The sequence below is a fragment of the Bombina bombina genome, chromosome 6, assembly GCF_027579735.1.
Source record: "Bombina bombina isolate aBomBom1 chromosome 6, aBomBom1.pri, whole genome shotgun sequence".
NCBI classification, from domain to species: Eukaryota; Metazoa; Chordata; class Amphibia; order Anura; family Bombinatoridae; genus Bombina; species Bombina bombina.
The window spans coordinates 442,044,110-442,062,383 of record NC_069504.1 but is presented as its reverse complement, the minus strand read 5'-3'; positions in this window follow the sequence as shown (position 1 = coordinate 442,062,383).

The following is an 18,274-nucleotide window of genomic DNA, read 5'->3' as shown; positions in this document are numbered from 1 at the left end:
TGGGTGCTTAGTGACAGGCTAGCAATAAAGCTGGGAAAAAGCCGAAGAGCAGCGAGATCAGATGAGTGATAACTATCACAGTCCGCTGCTCATCGCCCCGTACTTGGTGCGCAGCTTTTTGACAGCTTTATTGATAACTTTGGCGAGCGTATTCAGGTCAGCGGCGGGGATGGTAGGCGAGCTTAGGCGGGCGTAATGGGGACGGTGATGGCAGGTAAGTAGACATGTTGATAACTAGATTTTAGTAAAAAGTCTTTTACTGAGGTTTTTAGAAGTGACATCTTAAAGAACATATACATACATAGTATTAGCAGATATACAAATACTTTCCACGCTAGTATAATATAAAATATAGTTTAAAGGTAAACTATGTTTAAATCAATGTATTGTCATAAAAGGTGAATAGAAAGTTGAAACCTCATTTTTCAATATGTATTTCTCTGAATACTAAAGAGGTAATATGATTTAAAAGTGGAAATCTAGCTGTGTTAATGGCCACTCTTTGACTTTAAAGAAACTGGTGAAAATGAACACATCAATTGAAATGATGTATAGGCTGTAAAAAATATAATGTAATTAGATATCTTATTGGTTGAATTCAAATGCATTATTACACTATATAACCAGTAAAATAATGAGTTAGGAATTCACTTAAATTAGAAGGTATATACAACTGTAGGACAATCTGCAGGTGAGCTAATAAAATATCTCTCTTTATCCAAACAAATCGCAGACTACATTTAGCAATACTACTCATAGGGTCTAGGAGCTAAGAATAGATATTATTCTGTCTAACTTGTATAAAAAACACATGAGAGGGGAGCTTTCATGAGACATGAACTAGGAGACAACAAATGTATGTGCTTAAAGTATAAGTCCTATCAGGAATCAGTTACAAATCAATGCGGAGACCACAACAAATAAGGAGAGTCTATGCCCTTACATGACTATGATGCAGGGGGGGGGAGGTTAGAGCACAGAATCCAATTGAAATATGCGCTCAAAAAGTTGATATGCTAGGATCATTAATGCTACGTGTGTTTTAGAGTGGGGCAATAATTCCATGCAAAAGTTTGAGTTGTAGATGGTAAAATGTACCTACATATAGTATCAAGTTTTAGACTAACATTGAATGTGGACTGTGTGCAAACTGTGGGATTATCTAAACAGTACAGTCTAAAAACTTTACTAGAAGCATGAAATTAAATTATATTTAACTGAAATGACAATGCTGTCCCACATGTTATAAAAAGTCTGTAGTACATAACATTTGGGGGCCAATTTAACAATGTCTGGCAGACATGATATGCTGTAGCGGATCATGTCCGCCAGACATCACTGAATGCCGACAGCATACGCTGTCTGCATTTAACATTGCACAAGCAGTTCATCTAGATGTTAAACCATCTAGATAGTGTTTCACTGCATGTAAACCCCATTGAGTTTTATATTTGTGTAAAAGATTTCACATTGCAGGTAATAATTAACACATATTTATGAATGTATATACTTTGCTCTCGTATTGTGTGTTGAAAGTAAAAAGCTGAACTTAGAATATCATGTGCGTGTTCATGCATTCCCCCATAGAAGTCAATTGAGAAAATAAGTGGAAAAAAAACGTACTCAAATGCAAAACCGATCGCATATTCTCATGTGCGCTCACCTAACATAAGAATATGAATATTTCCCATTCCATTGTTCTTCACATAGTAGAATATGTTCTATTTATTATTAAATAAATATGTCTTCATATATTTGATGGTATTTTGGCACAATATGGGCTAGCTTACAAGTGGAGCGCAAATTTGCCCGTTTGCGGGCATGCGATAATCAATCATCTGCCAATTACAAGTGTATATACAAATAGTAACACATAAATATATGTATATAAGCATATACATAGAGTATATATTTACTAACTGCTGCACAACGCTGCGCTACTTAGCCCCTTGGCTGCCTGAGGTTCTAATGCCATCTCTGACGTCATCAGAACGAGGGTCCCAAAGGAGCATATGGAAGAGCGCTCTCGTAACTGCAATACTTCCCAGCAATGTGAACACGAGGTTGTGTTTGCATTGCTGTTAATTTGTAATACCAGCGCACATTAGCGTGGGCTGGTATTACACAGTGGAGCGCAAATATTGATTTCCTGAAAGCGATATTTAGCGCTCCACTTGTAATCTGACTTATATATCTATCTATATATATAGCAATATCCGTTCAACCCCTAAAGGCAGAGAAACACTTCACTCTCCGGTCTTATCAAATATCCTTTATTAGGTATCCAGCATTAATTGACAAATCCCCCAAACGTTTCGATACCGGTTGGTATCTTTATCAATGGGTAATCAGAACATATCTATCCCAAAAGAAGGTTCCTTCCAAGTATGTTTGTCAGATGCAGTCATGCGCAGTAGAGACTGCACGTGACAAACATACCTGGCCATTTGAATCCTGACACTCAGCACTCAGCACAGAGTAAGGCTGAAGAAGAGTGTCAGGGGGCGTGGCCGGGTGCGGCGAGGGGCATGGCCGGCGGGTGTCACCGCGATGGGCGTGGCCGGCGGAGTGCCGCGATGGGCGTGGCCGGGCGTCGCCGCGAGGGGGCGTGGTCTGCGGGTGTCACCATGAGGGGGCGTGGTCGGGCGGGGTGCCATGATGTGGGCGTGGCAAGAGAGGGAGCAAGAGAGGGGGGAGAAGGCCCAAAGAAGGGGGTAGAGAGCCAAATTCATGGGGGAGAGAGCCAAATAGAGGGGGGAGAGCCAAAGAGGGGGGAGAGAACAATAGAGGGGGAGAGAGAGCCAAACAGGGGGCAGAGAGAGCCAATGAGGGGGCAGAGAGAGCCAAAGAGGGGGGAGAGAACAAAAGAGGGGGGAGAGAACAAAAGAGGGGGCAGAGAGAGCAAAAGAAAGGGGGGGAGAGAGCCAAAGAGGGGGCAGAGAGAGCAAAAGAGGGGGGAGAGAGAGCCAAAGAGGGAGGAGAGAGAGCCAAAGATGGGGAGAGAACAAAAGAGGGGGCAGAGAGAGCCAAAGAGGGGAGAGAGAGAGCAAAAGAGGGTAGAGTGCAAAGGAGAGGGGGGAGAGAAAGCAAAAGAGAGGGGGAGAGAGAGCAAAAGAGAGGGGGGTGAGAGCAAGGGGTGGGACCGCTGTACTGCACAAATTGGCCCGTGTACATGGGCTTTAGTACTAATATATATATATGATTATATATAGATACAGATATATATATATATATATATATATATATATAGGAATATCTATTTATAAATACTTAGAACATATTCTGCTAGGTGCAGAACATAGGAATATGAAATATTTACAATAAATACATAGTTAAAATGAATATTGTATAAATATGCTTTTTTCAAGATTTCATCTACTTAACGTAAATATGCATTTATGTGTTTGTATGTGTACATATGCCCGTAAATACGTAAATACATATATACACATATAAATACATAAATACATACAGTATATGCACACATGTAAACTCAAACGATCGCGTTTACTTTCAACTTGTTATACGAGTGATAAAACCGATGCGCGCAGACACCCACAATAAACCAAGGGGAGGTTGGTTCCAGTTGCTGTCTGATCCAACATGAGTACGATTCAATCAGTATTTTTAACTAAGACTGTGACAATATTGCACAAATATTTTTTTCTCTTTACATGTGCTGAAATATGTGGAAGGAAACTTTTGCATTTAGCTGCCTATATCCTTTGACAAAAGTGCAGTGAATCTTTTATTTGTATATTATTTGTTTTGTATTTTTATTCACCTATTACTTCACTTTATATTTTGTTATATTCCTTTAAGTTATTATATTGTTGCACAAAAAAGATCAGTGAGATCAATAAACCTATAATTATCTGTATGGAACAAGTGTTTTGATGCCTCTTCCAAATAAACGGCTAGATTATTGCATTAGCCTTAAAAAGCAGCGTTAAGGGGTCCTAACGCTGCTTTTTAACGCCCGCTGGTATTACGAGTCAGGCAGGAAAGGGTCTACCGCTCACTTTTTTCCGCGATTTTAGCATACCGCAAATCCCCTTAGGTCAATTGCGTATCCTATCTTTTTAATGGGATTTGCCTAACGCCGGTATTACGATCGCTTTAAAAAGTGAGCGGTAGAGCCTCTATCTCCAAGACTCCTACCGCATTTTAAAGTCAGTAGTTAAGAGTTTTATGGGCTAACGCTAATGCTGTAACATAAAGCTCTTAACTAAAGTGCTACAAAATACACTAACACCCATAAACTACCTATTAACCCCTAAACCGAGGCCCCCCCCCACACACATCGCAAACACTATAATAAAATTATTTAACCCCTAATCTGCCGACCGGACATCGCTGCCACTTTAATAAATTTATTAGCCCCTAAACTGCCACACTCCTGCCTCGCAAACACTAGTTAAATTTTATTAACCCCTAATCTGCCGTCCCTAACATCGCCGACACCTACCTACATTTATTAACCCCTAATCTCCTGACCCCAACGTCGCCGCCACTATATTAAATTTATTAACCCCTAAACCTAAGCCTAACCTATAAAATAAACCATAAGCTATCTACAATATAACTAATAGTTACATTGTAGATAGCTTAGGATTTATATTTATTTTACAGGCAACTTTGTATTTATTTTAACTAGGTACAATAGTTATTAAATAGTTATTAACTATTTAATAACTTCCTAGTTAAAATAAGTACAAATTTACCTGTAAAATAAATCCTAACCTAAATTACAATTACACCTAACACTACACTATCATTAAAATAATTACCTAAACTACCTACAATTAATTACAATTAAATTAAATAAACTAAATTACCAAAATAAACAAACACTAAATTACAGAAAAAAAAGAATTACAAGAATTTTAAGATAATTACACCTAATCTAATCCCCCTAATAAAATAAAAAAGCCCCCCAAAATAATAAAATTTCCTACCCTATACTAAATTACAAATAGCCTTTAAAAGGGCCTTTTGCGGGGCATTGCTCCAAAGTAATCAGCTCTTTAACCTGTAAAAAAAAAAAATACCCCCCCAACATTAAAACCCACCACCAACACTCCCAATCCTACTCTAAAACCCACCCAATCCCCCCTTAAAAAACCTTACACTAACCCCCTGAAGATCACCCTACCTTGAGACGTCTTCACCCAGCCGGGCACAAGTGGACCTCCAGAGGGGCAGAAGTCTTCATCCAATCCGGGCAGAAGAGGTCCTCCAAGCGGCAGAAGTCTTCATCCAGACGGCATCTTCTATCTTCATCCTTCCGGAGCGGAGCGGGTCCATCTTCAAGACATCCGACGCGGAGCATCCTCTTCATCCGACGGCCGACGACTGAATGACTGGTCCTTTCAGTGACGTCATCCAAGATGGCGTCCCCTGAATTCTGATTGGCTGATAGAATCCTATCAGCTAATCAGAATTAAGGTAGGAAAAATCCTATTGGCTGATGCAATCAGCCAATAGGATTGACCTCGTATTCCATTGGCTGATTGGAACAGCCAATAGAATGCAAGCTCAATCCTATTGGCTGATTGGATCAGCCAATCGGATTGAACTTCAATCCTATTGGCTGATTGCATCAGCCAATAGGATTTTTCCTACCTTAATTCCGATTGGCTGATAGGATTCTATCAGCCAATTGACATTCAAGGGACGCCATCTTGGATGACGTCACTTAAAGGACCAGTCATTGAGTCGTCGGCCGTCGGATGAAGAGAATGCTCTGCGTCGGATGTCTTAAAGATGGACCCGCTCTGCTCTGGAAGGATGAAGATAGAAGATGCCACTTGGAGGACCTCTTCTGCACGGATCTGATGAAGACTTCTTTCCCTCTGGAGGTCCACTTGTGCCCGGCTGGGTGAAGACGTCTCAAGGTAGGGTGATCTTCAGGGGGTAGTGTTAGGTTTTTTTAAGGGGGGATTGGGTGGGTTTTAGAGTAGGGTTGGGAGTGTGGGTGGTGGGTTTTAATGTTGGGGGGGTATTGTATTTTTTTTTACAGGTGAAAGAGCTGATTACTTTGGGGCAATGCCCCGCAAAAGGCCCTTTTAAGGGCTATTTGTAATGTAGTATAGGGTAGGGAATTTTATTATTTTTGGGGGCATTTTTATTTTATTAGGGGGATTAGATTAGGTGTAATTAGCTTAAAATTCTTGTAATTCTTTTTTTTTCTGTAATTTAGTGGGGTTTTTTTTTCGTAATTTAGTTTATTTAATCAGGATTTTGCAATGTTTAGGCTCAGAAGCTTCATCTGCAGCTTCATAAATGTCCAAAGCCTTGATTGGGTTGACTGCCAATTACATTTGATTGTATTTATACAACTACTTGTGTACAGCCTTACTTTGTCACAATATTGTTTTTTTTTTTTTTTTAATATTAACTTTTTATTCAGGTTAAAAAAAAGCATGACATACATGGAATACATTGAGACAATATGCAAATGATGATCATACATAGCATCAGTACCAATAGATCATATATTCACAGTTTACAAATTTGTGACACTGAAGTAATCAATATGAATTCCATAATAACCGCATAGAGCCTAGTGCTTACAGACTTCAGATTCTCTATCCTCATTTATTTCCATAAACCTATATAAACCAGAACATTAAAAACAAATAATAATCAGAAGTTTCCGTCAGATTGTTTACCCATTGTTAGAATCAATATGTGCTGATCTTGGTGGGTGGTGGAGAGGGGGAAAGAAATTCTCACTCCTCCCCCTCCCCCCCGCCATCTGGCGGATGATACAAGAATCCTCATTCTCCCCTAAGAGAAGCAGTCAACATATATTCAGTTTGGGCAAAAGGGGCAAGAATCTGCCTCTGAAGTTCAATACTCAACGTAATATACTCCTGCCATTTATTTAAAAAATATTTGAGTCGTCTTGTAGTATCCATCTTAGTGTCAAGCTGTTCTATCAGTAATTGCCTATGTAGACTGCGTTTAAATAGCACAAAAGAAGGGGTATCCTTAAGAGTCCAAACTTTCAAAATAACCTTCCTTGCCATAAGGATAATCGTGGTGAGAAAAGGGCTTAGTCTAGGGCTCAGGTCTCCCCAATCCAGAAAACAAATTTGTTTAATTCCAATTTGAATCCTAACTGCTAAAATATTAGGAATCCTAAAGGCCACCTTTCCCCAGAACTGTCCAATCCGTGGACACGTAAAAAAATAATGAAGGAAGTCAGGGTCACTTAACCTATATTTACTGCACTCATTCACTATGTCGGGGTGCCATTTGGATAATCTGCGAGGAATTAGGTAGTCCCTGTGCAACATTTTGGCCTAGTAACATAGTAACATAGTAGATAAGGTTGAAAAAAGACTGAAGTCCATCGAGTTCAACCTATACAAATCTAAAATACTTACAAAAAGGATTCCCTAAGTGTCATAGATCAGCGATTTTCAACCAGTGTGCCGCGGCACACTAGTGTGCCGTGAGAGATCCTCAGGTGTGCCGCGGCAGACTGACAGACTTATCATCATTTTAGTTTAATTTTTTTTTTTTTTAAATTGTTATTGGGCCCTGGGCTATCACATGACAGTAAACAGTTAGTCAGTGCACGACACAGTCACGCAAGACACAGGTTTTTCTGCGAACGTGACTGCACGTGCTGTTGTGTGCTACTACAGAGTGAGGCTGTGAATTCAGGCATTCCCCCGTGTTGTCTCAAGGACTGGAGGAGACAGTACCAGGCCACTCAGAGACACTAGTCAGTCTCTCTCTCTCTAAGTCAGAAGTCCTGGACTAGTAAGTGAGTCTGTCGACTCCACAACACTTAGTTCTTGTGCTCCAGTCAGTCCAGTGTGTGTCGCCACCAGTACTACAAGAGTACAAGTGACTTACCGCCTCACGTCATAGGACCCCGACTCATCTGGAGTGGACTCTCTGCTCAGACTGCTCGCCACTGCACCCACCACAGGTAAGATACCATCTGATAACTAGTATCATCTGATAAAACTCATTGGGCACTCAGAGTCACTGTTGTGTATTAATAACAGGCTCTCACTACTATAATTTTCTTAAAAACGTAGTTAGTCCTTGTAATCTGTACACCTCCGCTACTTTTGTGTTCCCCAATATCCACCCCCATGCTTGTCACCCATCTCTGATCTCTATCCCCCTGCTCTTGTTGCACTACATTCCACTAGTATCATGATATTAGTGGAATATATTGCTTAATGCCTAACATTTAAAAATACTTGCTTTCTTTATATTTCTATCCAGTCTCCAACCTTCATCCCTCAGTCATCTACAATCTACAGTTCTTGGCATCCAACCTCCTGCTGTAATCTCTATTCCCCACAACCTCTTTACCTCTTTGATCTAATATCCTGCCCCCATTCTCCAGTCCACACTTCTTCAAAATATATATAATACCACAAAAACTAGTATCAAAGCCTGTGGCCCCACAGGGCACAAATGATCAGATTGACTACTACTGAGTATTCAATCTGATCATCTGTGTCCTGTGGGGCCACAAGTTTAGATACTAGTTTTTGTGGGATTATATATATTTTGAAGAAGTGTTATCTGAATTTGGCCCTGCGTTCCCAATGCATAAACACCTACTCACTGTATATATAGGTATGCATGACAGTGTATATATGTTTATGTGCCCCTCTGTGTGTGTATGTATGCATGTGTGTGTGTATATGTATGCATGTGTGAGTGTATGTATGCATGTGCTAGTGTATGCATGTGTGTATGTATGTATGCATGTGTGTATATGCTTGGGTGTATGTGTAAATATGTGTATATGTATATATATATATATATATATATATATATATATATATATATATATATATATATATATACTGTATTGATTAGGGATGGTGGTGTGCCGCAGGATTTTTTAATGTAAAAAAATGTGCCACGGCACAAAAAAGGTTGAAAATCACTGTCATAGATAATGTCGCTCTCCGTACTTTTTCTAAACTTCGCTGAATCACTACTGTCGGGTCCTCCCCCTCTACGTCATTGCTCCATTTAGTCGCTAGTATCTCTAAGTTTTTGGATTCGGCCTTGCCGAGTAATGTTTTGTATAAGCCTGAAACTGTAAATCTGCCCATCTTAAATGAAACCATTGAAGAGTTGAGAGCATGTGGCTCCCAAAAATGTGGGTCTGAGTTAATCAGTTGGTTAACGTAATCCCTCATCTGTAAATAGGCATAAAAATGAGTCTTTGGTAATTTGAACTGGTTTTGTAAATCCATAAAAGTCTTAACACTCTGCGTAGATGGATCCAGGGCATTTCCCACCAAGAGGAGACCTGCTCCCTCACAGGTAATAAAAGGGGAAGTATCAACGCCCGGAGGAAAGTCAGTGTTATATCTTAGTGGAATCATCCTAGGGGATACACAAATTCGCCCCAAATGGCGCAGTGTCAGCCGCCAAGCCTTCAGTGTGTCTCTATAAAGGAAGTTGCATCTAATATCCAAAGGAATATGATTGAGTTGAGCAAACGGCAAAAAAGCTAAGCTACACTCCCACAAAGCCGAACTTTCCAGTACAGATATATAAAAGTGGCTAGTATGTAATTGCCAATCTAATACAAGTCGGTTCAATGCCACCCAGTTATATAGTTTGAGGTTAGGTAGTCCTAGTCCTCCAGAGACGAGGATGTGTACAGTTTGGCAAGGGCTATTCTTGGCTTACCACCTCTCCATAGAAAGCTTCTAATGGCTCGGGTGTATAAATTCATAGCCTTCTTTGTTAGTAAGAAGGGTAGCATTAGGATGGGGTACAGAATCCGTGGTAAAATTACCATCTTGATCAAACCCACTCGTCCTGAGAGAGACACAGGGAGTTTCCTCCATCCCTCCAGTGTCAGCTGAATATCTCTACATACCGGGTGAAATTGGCCTGGTACAAAACGTTAACATCCGTGGACAAACGAATCCCTAAGTAAGTCAGGGTGGGAGAGGCTTCCTTAAATGGGTAAACAGCAGTCTGGACTGAATGTCTCCGTAGCCATAAAATCTCTGACTTGGTTTCATTTATCCTATAGCCCGAGAAGGACCCAAAGACCTCAATAGTTGCTAGAATTTTAGGGATTTATTTAGCCGGGTGTTCTACAAAAAGAAGCATGTCATCCACATAAAGAGCGAGATGCAGCCTCGCTTCACCTATAGCGATGCCCGGGTAGACACTACACAGTTTAATTGCAAGGGGCTCCAAAGCAAGGTTAAAAAGAAGGGGGGAGAGGGGACATCCCTGAGGGGTGCCCCTCTGCAAAATAATGCACGGAGAGAATAAGCCATTAGCCATAACATGAATCAAGGGAGCCTCATACACATTACGAATATACTGTAGGAAAGAACCAGAGAATCCAAAGCGGTGCATCATGTTGAACAAATGGCTCCAGACCACTCTGTCAAAGGCCTTCTCTGCATCTAATGACAGCAGGAAGGCCTCCGACTCGCTCTGTGCCCCTGCAGCCCTCGTCCCGCCTGAGAAATGTGCTATGGCATGCAGTACTCGTTGGACATTGGTCACTGAGGTTCTATTGCACATGAACCCAGTCTGGTCGGGGTGTATAATATCTGTTAGTATAAATTTCAACCTATCGGTCAAGATTTTCATTAGTATCTTGTAGTCCACTCTGAATCAAGAAGGGAAATAGGGCGGTAAGACTCAGGTCGCTCCGTATCCTTTCCAGGCTTTGGTATCAACGACACATGTGCCATGGTAAACATTTTTGAAGGGGAAATCAAATCTGCAAAGTATGAATTATATAATTAAGTAAGAGTGGGGGTGACCTGAATTTTTAGCATCTTGTAAAATTCTATAGGTAGCCCATCTGGGCCCGCCGCTTTGCCGTTTGACATGGAAGAGATTGTTTTCAATATCTCCTCTGGGGAAATGGAGGCGTTTAGAGCAGCTAAGTGCTCCGGGCTAACTAGTGGTAAGTCTAGGCCTTCCCAAAAAGACGAGATAAATTCCTCAGAGGGTACCCTCTGAGTAGAATATAGGTTAGAGTAGTATTCTGCTAGGGCATTCACAATGGCCTCAGGGGTCTTATGGGTTGTCTTGTGGTACTTAAGGGCTGCAATGGGCTTACGCACTTCCCGATGGGTTGTCAGTGAGGCTAATAATTTGCCCGATATGTCTCCTCCTCTATAGTATCTGGCACTTGATCTGAGGAGTTGTACAACTGCTTGATGGTGCAGAAAGACATCTAGTTCACTCTTGTTAGCAAGGTATCTTTCTCTCGTCGAAGGGTTCGTGTCGGTACAGTAACTCTGGTAAGACCCTGTCAGGGTCTCCTGTAAGCTCTGCAACTTGGCCTGCATTTTCCTACACAGCGTAGCTACATAGGATATGATGTCTCCTGTCAACACTGCCTTGGCCGAACAATTCCGGAGTGTCCAGATGGCTCTTATTATCAGTGTAGAAATCATTCCATGCATGGACCAAGTGCTTAGCAAAGGTGTCTGAAGTGTAAAGATAACTAGGAAATTTGAGCGTGTTTTTGTCGGCGACAAAGGGGTCTATAAAGACCTCCAATTCAACAGGGGCATGATCAGAAATCACAACACTATGTATTTTGGTTTTAGTCACTCTCGGAATTAAATTGGAGGAAATCATGAAAAGGTCGATACGTGAGAGCGCCGGTATTGCTTTAGAGATGCAGGTATAGTCTCTTCTGTCAGAGTTCCGCAAACCTCCAAATGTCCACCAGCTGTAAAGAGTCAGCAAGTCTAGAAAAAATTTTTTTCGAAGGTTCCCCTGCTCTTGGGCCGCTGCCCTATTGTGAGGTGCCCTGGATCCTGCATTCTATCGCATATAGGACTAGGGGCCAAGTTGAAATCCCCCCCAAGCACAACATCCATGTCCATAAATGGAGTTAGGGTCTGAATGAGCGTGGTCCAAAAAGCTGTAGATTTACTATTTGGTGCATATATATTACAAATTACCAGTATTCTCTGGTTAATTTTAACCTGCACAATCAAGTACCGTCCCTCTTTATCTTTAAGAGTAGCCATAATCTCGTTTTTTCCCCTTTTACCGAAAATAATTGCTATGCCCCTGCTAGAGCTAGTGTGCGAAACATACTCCACCGAACCCACCCAATCTCTCTTCAACTTTTCATGTTCCACCTCAGAAAGGTGGGTCTCCTGCAGTAGTGTGATATCAGTCCCTAAATGTCTTAAGTGTGTCAGTATAAAGCTCCTCTTAGTGGGAGAGTTAATCCCCCCACATTCCAAGATGTAAGTCTTACCGCCATCTAGATGTCAAAGAACGGCCCCCGGTCCCCATCCCCTCCAAATGCATGGCCGGGAAGTTGAAGGAGGAGAAGAGAAAAAGAAAAAAAAAAGAGAAGAAAATGTATATACAACCTTAAAATGAAGTATAACCACCCCACCACAGCAATCACATTGTAATTTGATAGCACAATGAGTCATGGTCTTTTCCCAATCAGTGTTGACAACTTTTTTCCAAAGAACATACTTATTAACAAATACACAGGCACTTCCACATTGCATTAGCAGCAAAGATATTAGGTACTCTCCAGGATTGGGAATTTCTTCCACATCAGTATTGTCATGAAAATTTAAACTAAATACCTCTATTCGCCCTGTCCGATGGTACAGAGCTTTTGTCCCAAACCTATGAGAGTTAAACATTTGCAAGAATATGGCTACATACAATAAGTAAATTAACCGTTCCACATTCATTCTAGCGAAAGTAACCAACTTACTGTATCTAAGTTGTCCAATTCTCAGGTACGATACCCTTATCCCAACCCTGCAATCAGACAAAACTTGCAAGATAATAGTAAAACTGAGCAGCATTTCCACACATAATAAAAACTTAACACATAAAACTCTAATATTATAACCATTATTAATTGAAGAATACATTATTAATAATCTTTAGTGTTTCATAATAACCACCTTATTTGAGAGAGGTAAACCCACATAGAGCATTGCATTAACATTTTTCAGCCTGGATGTGTTGATCTAGATGACCCAGCTGGTGGCTCATTTTGCTCCCTCCCCAGATACTCAGTGACCTCCCGAGGGGTATCAAAAAATTTGGGGCCAGAGGGGGTTAATAGTTTCAATTTGGCAGGGTACAAAAGATATACCTTCCTACCCTCCCCATTAAGCCTTGAACACAATGGAGAAAACTCTTTACGCCTTCTCATGAGCTAAAAAGCGTAGTCCTGGAAAATAAGTAATTTAGAGCCCTCATACATAATTGGGGCAACCTTTCGATAAGCCCGTAGCATTTCCACTTTTAATTGAAAATGTAGAAGTTTAATCATGACCTGTCAAGGCTGTGTGTTCTCTCTATCATGCTGTCTGTCCGGGCCCACCCTATGCGCTCTCTCAACACTACCTTTAAACAAAGTGGGTATCAGCTTAAGTAACAGTGGCAGAGTGTTTTCTACAAAGTGGATAAGGTCTTTAGGCTTAACACTTTCAGGGATCCCCAGAATGCGCAGATTGTTACGGTGGGACCTATTTTCAAAGTCCTCCAGCCTCTGATGTAATATCACATTTTGTTTTACTAAGACATCAATTTGTGTTTCATGGTTAACAGTTTTATCTTCAAGCCCTGACACCCTATCTTCCATTTCAATAAATCTGACAGAAAACTGTTTAATTTCCCCAGTTAAGTGATCCAAGCCTTTTTGTAGATATTCCATTTTGGGGAGAAAGATGGAGGAGAGCTGCTGTACCACAACATGTGTATCCATGGGTGGCGCATTAACATCCTGCGCAATGGTAGGTGACTCCTGTACATGGTCAGCAGCTCCCCTATTCTTTCCTGAGCTTTTATTTTTCCCAGATATTCTACCTCCAGTTAAGAATCAATCCATATAGTTGCTCAGAAAGTCACAAAGACAGTATACCCAATTAGCAAAGACCCTCAATACACAGTGTGACATGAGCAAATACAGTGATAATGGTTAACACAGTGCTATCAGTCTATAGCAGTGACTCCCGAGCAGGCTGTGGCCTGAGTCAAATGAACACAGTCTCGAATAAAGATCACCAGCTGAGGTTACTGTAAGGTACAGGTGTGATATAAGGTGAAGGGTCTATCAGGTCAGTGTGTTCTCCAATAATGTCTATAATGTGGAACTGCCTGAGCAACGTCTGAAGCTAACAAATGCTCCACTTATGATAAAGTCCTGCCCCTCTGCTCCAATACCATTTCTCACAAGCCTTAAAACTGACCAAGTGTCTATCCCAACTTGCCCTGTGTAAGGCGTTATAACCAGTTACCACAATGAAGAGGCTACAGTTGTTTTCCCCCTCTTTGTTACCCGATGGCCTTAAGTGCGTGTGTGGGGGGAATATAAAGTTACCTTCTCCAGCGGCAGCAGGGTACATGCGGCAGAGGCCTGATCAAAAGAGTAGGACCAGCTCCTGTCCGGGCTCGTGTGAAGCAAGGATCCAACTCACCCCCGTAGGGACAAAGCTTCAATTAAATTTACTGGACTGCTTGATTGGTGTATCAACAACTGAGAATGTAGAGGCGCTGGTAGTAATTTTCTCCCTCAGCTATTGCCGGGCAAAATGGCATCTTTTCATGCCTCAGTAAAGCTCTCAGCTTTTTTGGCCAACGGCCGTGTGGGACTGTGCTTGTGTGGTCCAGGTATCACACCAAACGATTTGGCCTCCGCTCCCTCCAGACCACCATCCAGGGTATGCCACCCCAATCGCTCACCTCCGATTGCTCTGTCCAGCGTCCCTTAGAGCCAGTACTGCGCACCACAGTGTTCCGTTGAGATAATCCCCTGCGCCCAGCAGAATCAGGCTAGTGGCTCCACATTGCTCTGATCAGTCGGAATATCGTTGCCAGCAAGGCACAAGTGCTCCCCAGGCTCCTATTGCTTGTATGCGCACGTCCATGTGCTGATGGACTGGCGGTGGGGGCGAGATGACTGTCGCCTGTGCGAGAACTGCCGGGCACCCTGTGTGCCAAGGCTAAAGTGCACTCTGGATATGTGAGAGTCTTTAAAAGGCAAAAAAAAAGCAGGTTTTAATCCTCAATAGTGCCCAATAATAGAGCATCAATTCCAGAGCTCCCAACTTCAGCTGCAAGCTCTTTGGCCCACCCACCGGAAGTCTCCATTGTTTTTTAATTTATTGATATATTATGTATTGTTGTAAGCTTGATGTATGTGAGTAAAAACATATGATCTTTAACAAGGTACAACTACAGTTTTTCAATGATGCTTTAGTTTCCAATTGGTTAATTATTATTTTGCTCTGTAACTAACACCCCTAACTTACATATTTATCTGATTGTAAGATAAAAATATTATGATGATAGTAAATATAAGAGTGGTGGTCATTGTGCTTCATTGATGAATAGTGATGTCCCGGACTGTTCGCCCGCGAACGGTTCACAGCGAACATAGCTTGTTCACATTTGTGGGCGAACACATGGCAATGTTCGATCCGCCTCTATGTGTCATCATTGAGGAAACTTTGACCCTGTATGTCACAGCCGTCTGACACATTAGAGCCAATCAACATCAGACACTCCCTCACAGACCCTCCCAGCTACTCGGAAGCCGCCATTTTAGACTCATAACGACCTTGCTTTCTTAATAAAAGGACATGTTGTGTTTTTGCTCCTGACATTAATAGGAAAAACATAGCTAGGCTAGTGTATTTAGTGTCCACTACAGTCCAGAAGGACTCCACTCATCTCTGTTGCAAGCACAGCACCCCAAAAAGCCCTTTTTAGGGCTATATTTTGTGTGGTTTTTTGGTTTTTTTCGTATTTTTTTTATTAGCATTTGCCTGGCTTTCAGCCTGTGTGTTTAAGGCTCACAGCATATGCTGTGATTACTGCCACCACTGATATCTCCCTAACAACATTAGTTTAAATTTAACTAACCGAAAATTTTAATTATTTTGCTAGTGTAATTATTTTTCATTTTCTATCAGGCCTGTGTCACACAGCATATACTCTGGTTCATTGCTCTGTGCCAGCCACCCGTGTTAATATCCGTTTATAACATTATTTTAAATTTAAAATGTTATATTTAAATCATTTTCTAGTGTAATCTAATTAAATTTACTGTCAGGCTCACTCAGCATTAATATACCTCATTTTTTTTCAGTCTTTTGGTTAATTGGTCTGTGCCAGGAAGCCACCCACCACTCATATCTTTTTCACCTTAATTTAAATATAAAAAAAAAAAGTTTAAATTTGTTTGATAGTGTAATATAATATAATTTTCTATCAGGCCTGTGTGTTTTGCTGACATACAGAGCCTACTGTGTTTACTTGCTGCCCTCCCTAGTCTATGAGCCACGACTCATATGTGTTTAACCTTTTTTTAATTCCCCCCCAAAAAAATAATTTAAATACTTTTTCTAGTGTAATCTAATAGTATTTTCTATCAGGCGTGTGTGTATCTGACTTACAGAGCCTACTGTTTTTAATAGCTGCCCTTCCAAGGCTATCAGCCACGACTCATATGTATGTGCTTAACCTTTTTCTTTAAATTCCCAAAAAAAGTCTTTAAATCATTATGCTAGTGTAATCTAATTTTATTTTCTATCAGGCCTGTGTCTAACTGTCTATCTGACTTACACAGCATACTGTTGTTAATTGCTGCCCTACGTAGCAGCCAGCCAGTGCGACCACTCATAGAGTCATATGTGCATTGCACTTCTTAACATAATTTTAATATTAAATTCTAAAATTTTAAAATATTTTGCTAGTGTAATCTAACTTAATTTTCTATCAGGCCTGTGTTTTTGTCACTTACACAGCATACTGTGTTAAATTGCTGCCCTACCTACCATCCACGACTCATATCTGCCAGCCTGTGTGCCAGGCCAAACTAGCCAATTAGTGGCACCAATCATAATTCTTGTAACAGTATCAAAAAAATTAAAAATCATAAATTTTTGTACTGCAAATATTCAGTCTACTAGTGCCATTGAATAGCAGTTTCCTCCTGCCTGGCAGCCTGTGTGCCAGGCACAAATTAGTCAATTAGTGCCACCAATCCTAGTTGTTGTAAAAGTATTGTTAATCTTTAAAATTCCAAATTGATCGCTTGTGATTCCTCAGTTTGCTCGTGCCATTGAATTGCACTTTCCTCCTGCCTGCCAGCGTGTTTTCCAGGCCCAACTAGCCAATTAGTGGAACCAATCATAATTCTTGTAACAGTATATAAAAAAATAAAAATCATAATTTTTTGGACTGCAAATATTCCTAGTGCCATTGAATTGCATTTACCTCCTGCCTGCCAGCCTTTTGTGCCAGGCCGTCTTGCCAACTATTTACACCAATCATATTTGTTGTCACAGTATTCTTAATAATTAAAAATTAAAATTTTTGGTAATAGTTGTTCTGAATCCTCAGTTTGCTCGTGCCATTGAATTGCACTTTCCTCCTGCCTTGCAGCCTGTGTGCCAGGCCCACCTAGCCAATTATTCCCAGCAATCATATTTCTTTTAACAGTATTGCAAAAATTGTCAATCATCACTGTTTTGACTGTCAGTATTCAGTCTCCTAGTGTCCTTGAATTGCATTTACCTCCTGCCTGCCAGCCTTTTGTGCCAGGCCGTCTTGCCAACTATTTACACCAATCGTAATTGTTGTCACAGTATAGTTACTAATTAAAATTAAAAAAATTTTGATTGTTGATCTTAATCCTGTTTGCTCGTGCCTTTGCATAAAATATGTAATTTTCCATGGTTTGGGAAACTTTGCCCCTCCTGGTAGGATTGTATATCCCATATGTCACTAGCTCATGGACTCTTGCCAATTACATGAAAGAAATGTAATTTTCCATGGGAGTTTTGCCATGGATCCCCCTCCAGCATGCCACTGTCTAGGTGTTAGTACCCTTGAAACAACTTTTCCATCACTATTGTGGCCAGAAAGAGTCCTTGTAGGTTTTAAAGTTCGCCTGCCTATTGAAGTCAATGGCGCGGAACAATACCGGAAGTTCGAGTCTGCCGTTCGCGAACCGAAAATTTTAGGTTCACGACATCACTATTGATGAAGTCTTATGGGTATCACATATGTTTTTCTTAAATTGACAATAAACAAATATTTTATTGACATTATTTTACTTTATGTGACATTTGCTATCATTTGCATCTAGATTTGGGCCACAATCGTCTAAGCAGCCAATGGTTTCATCCAGCGCAGGAGCACAACTCTTTAAAGTAAAAAGTGCGAGGAATGTGGTTGTGAATGGTAAACAACTCTTTGAAGTGATTTTTAAGAAAACTGATGTAGCTGACATGCA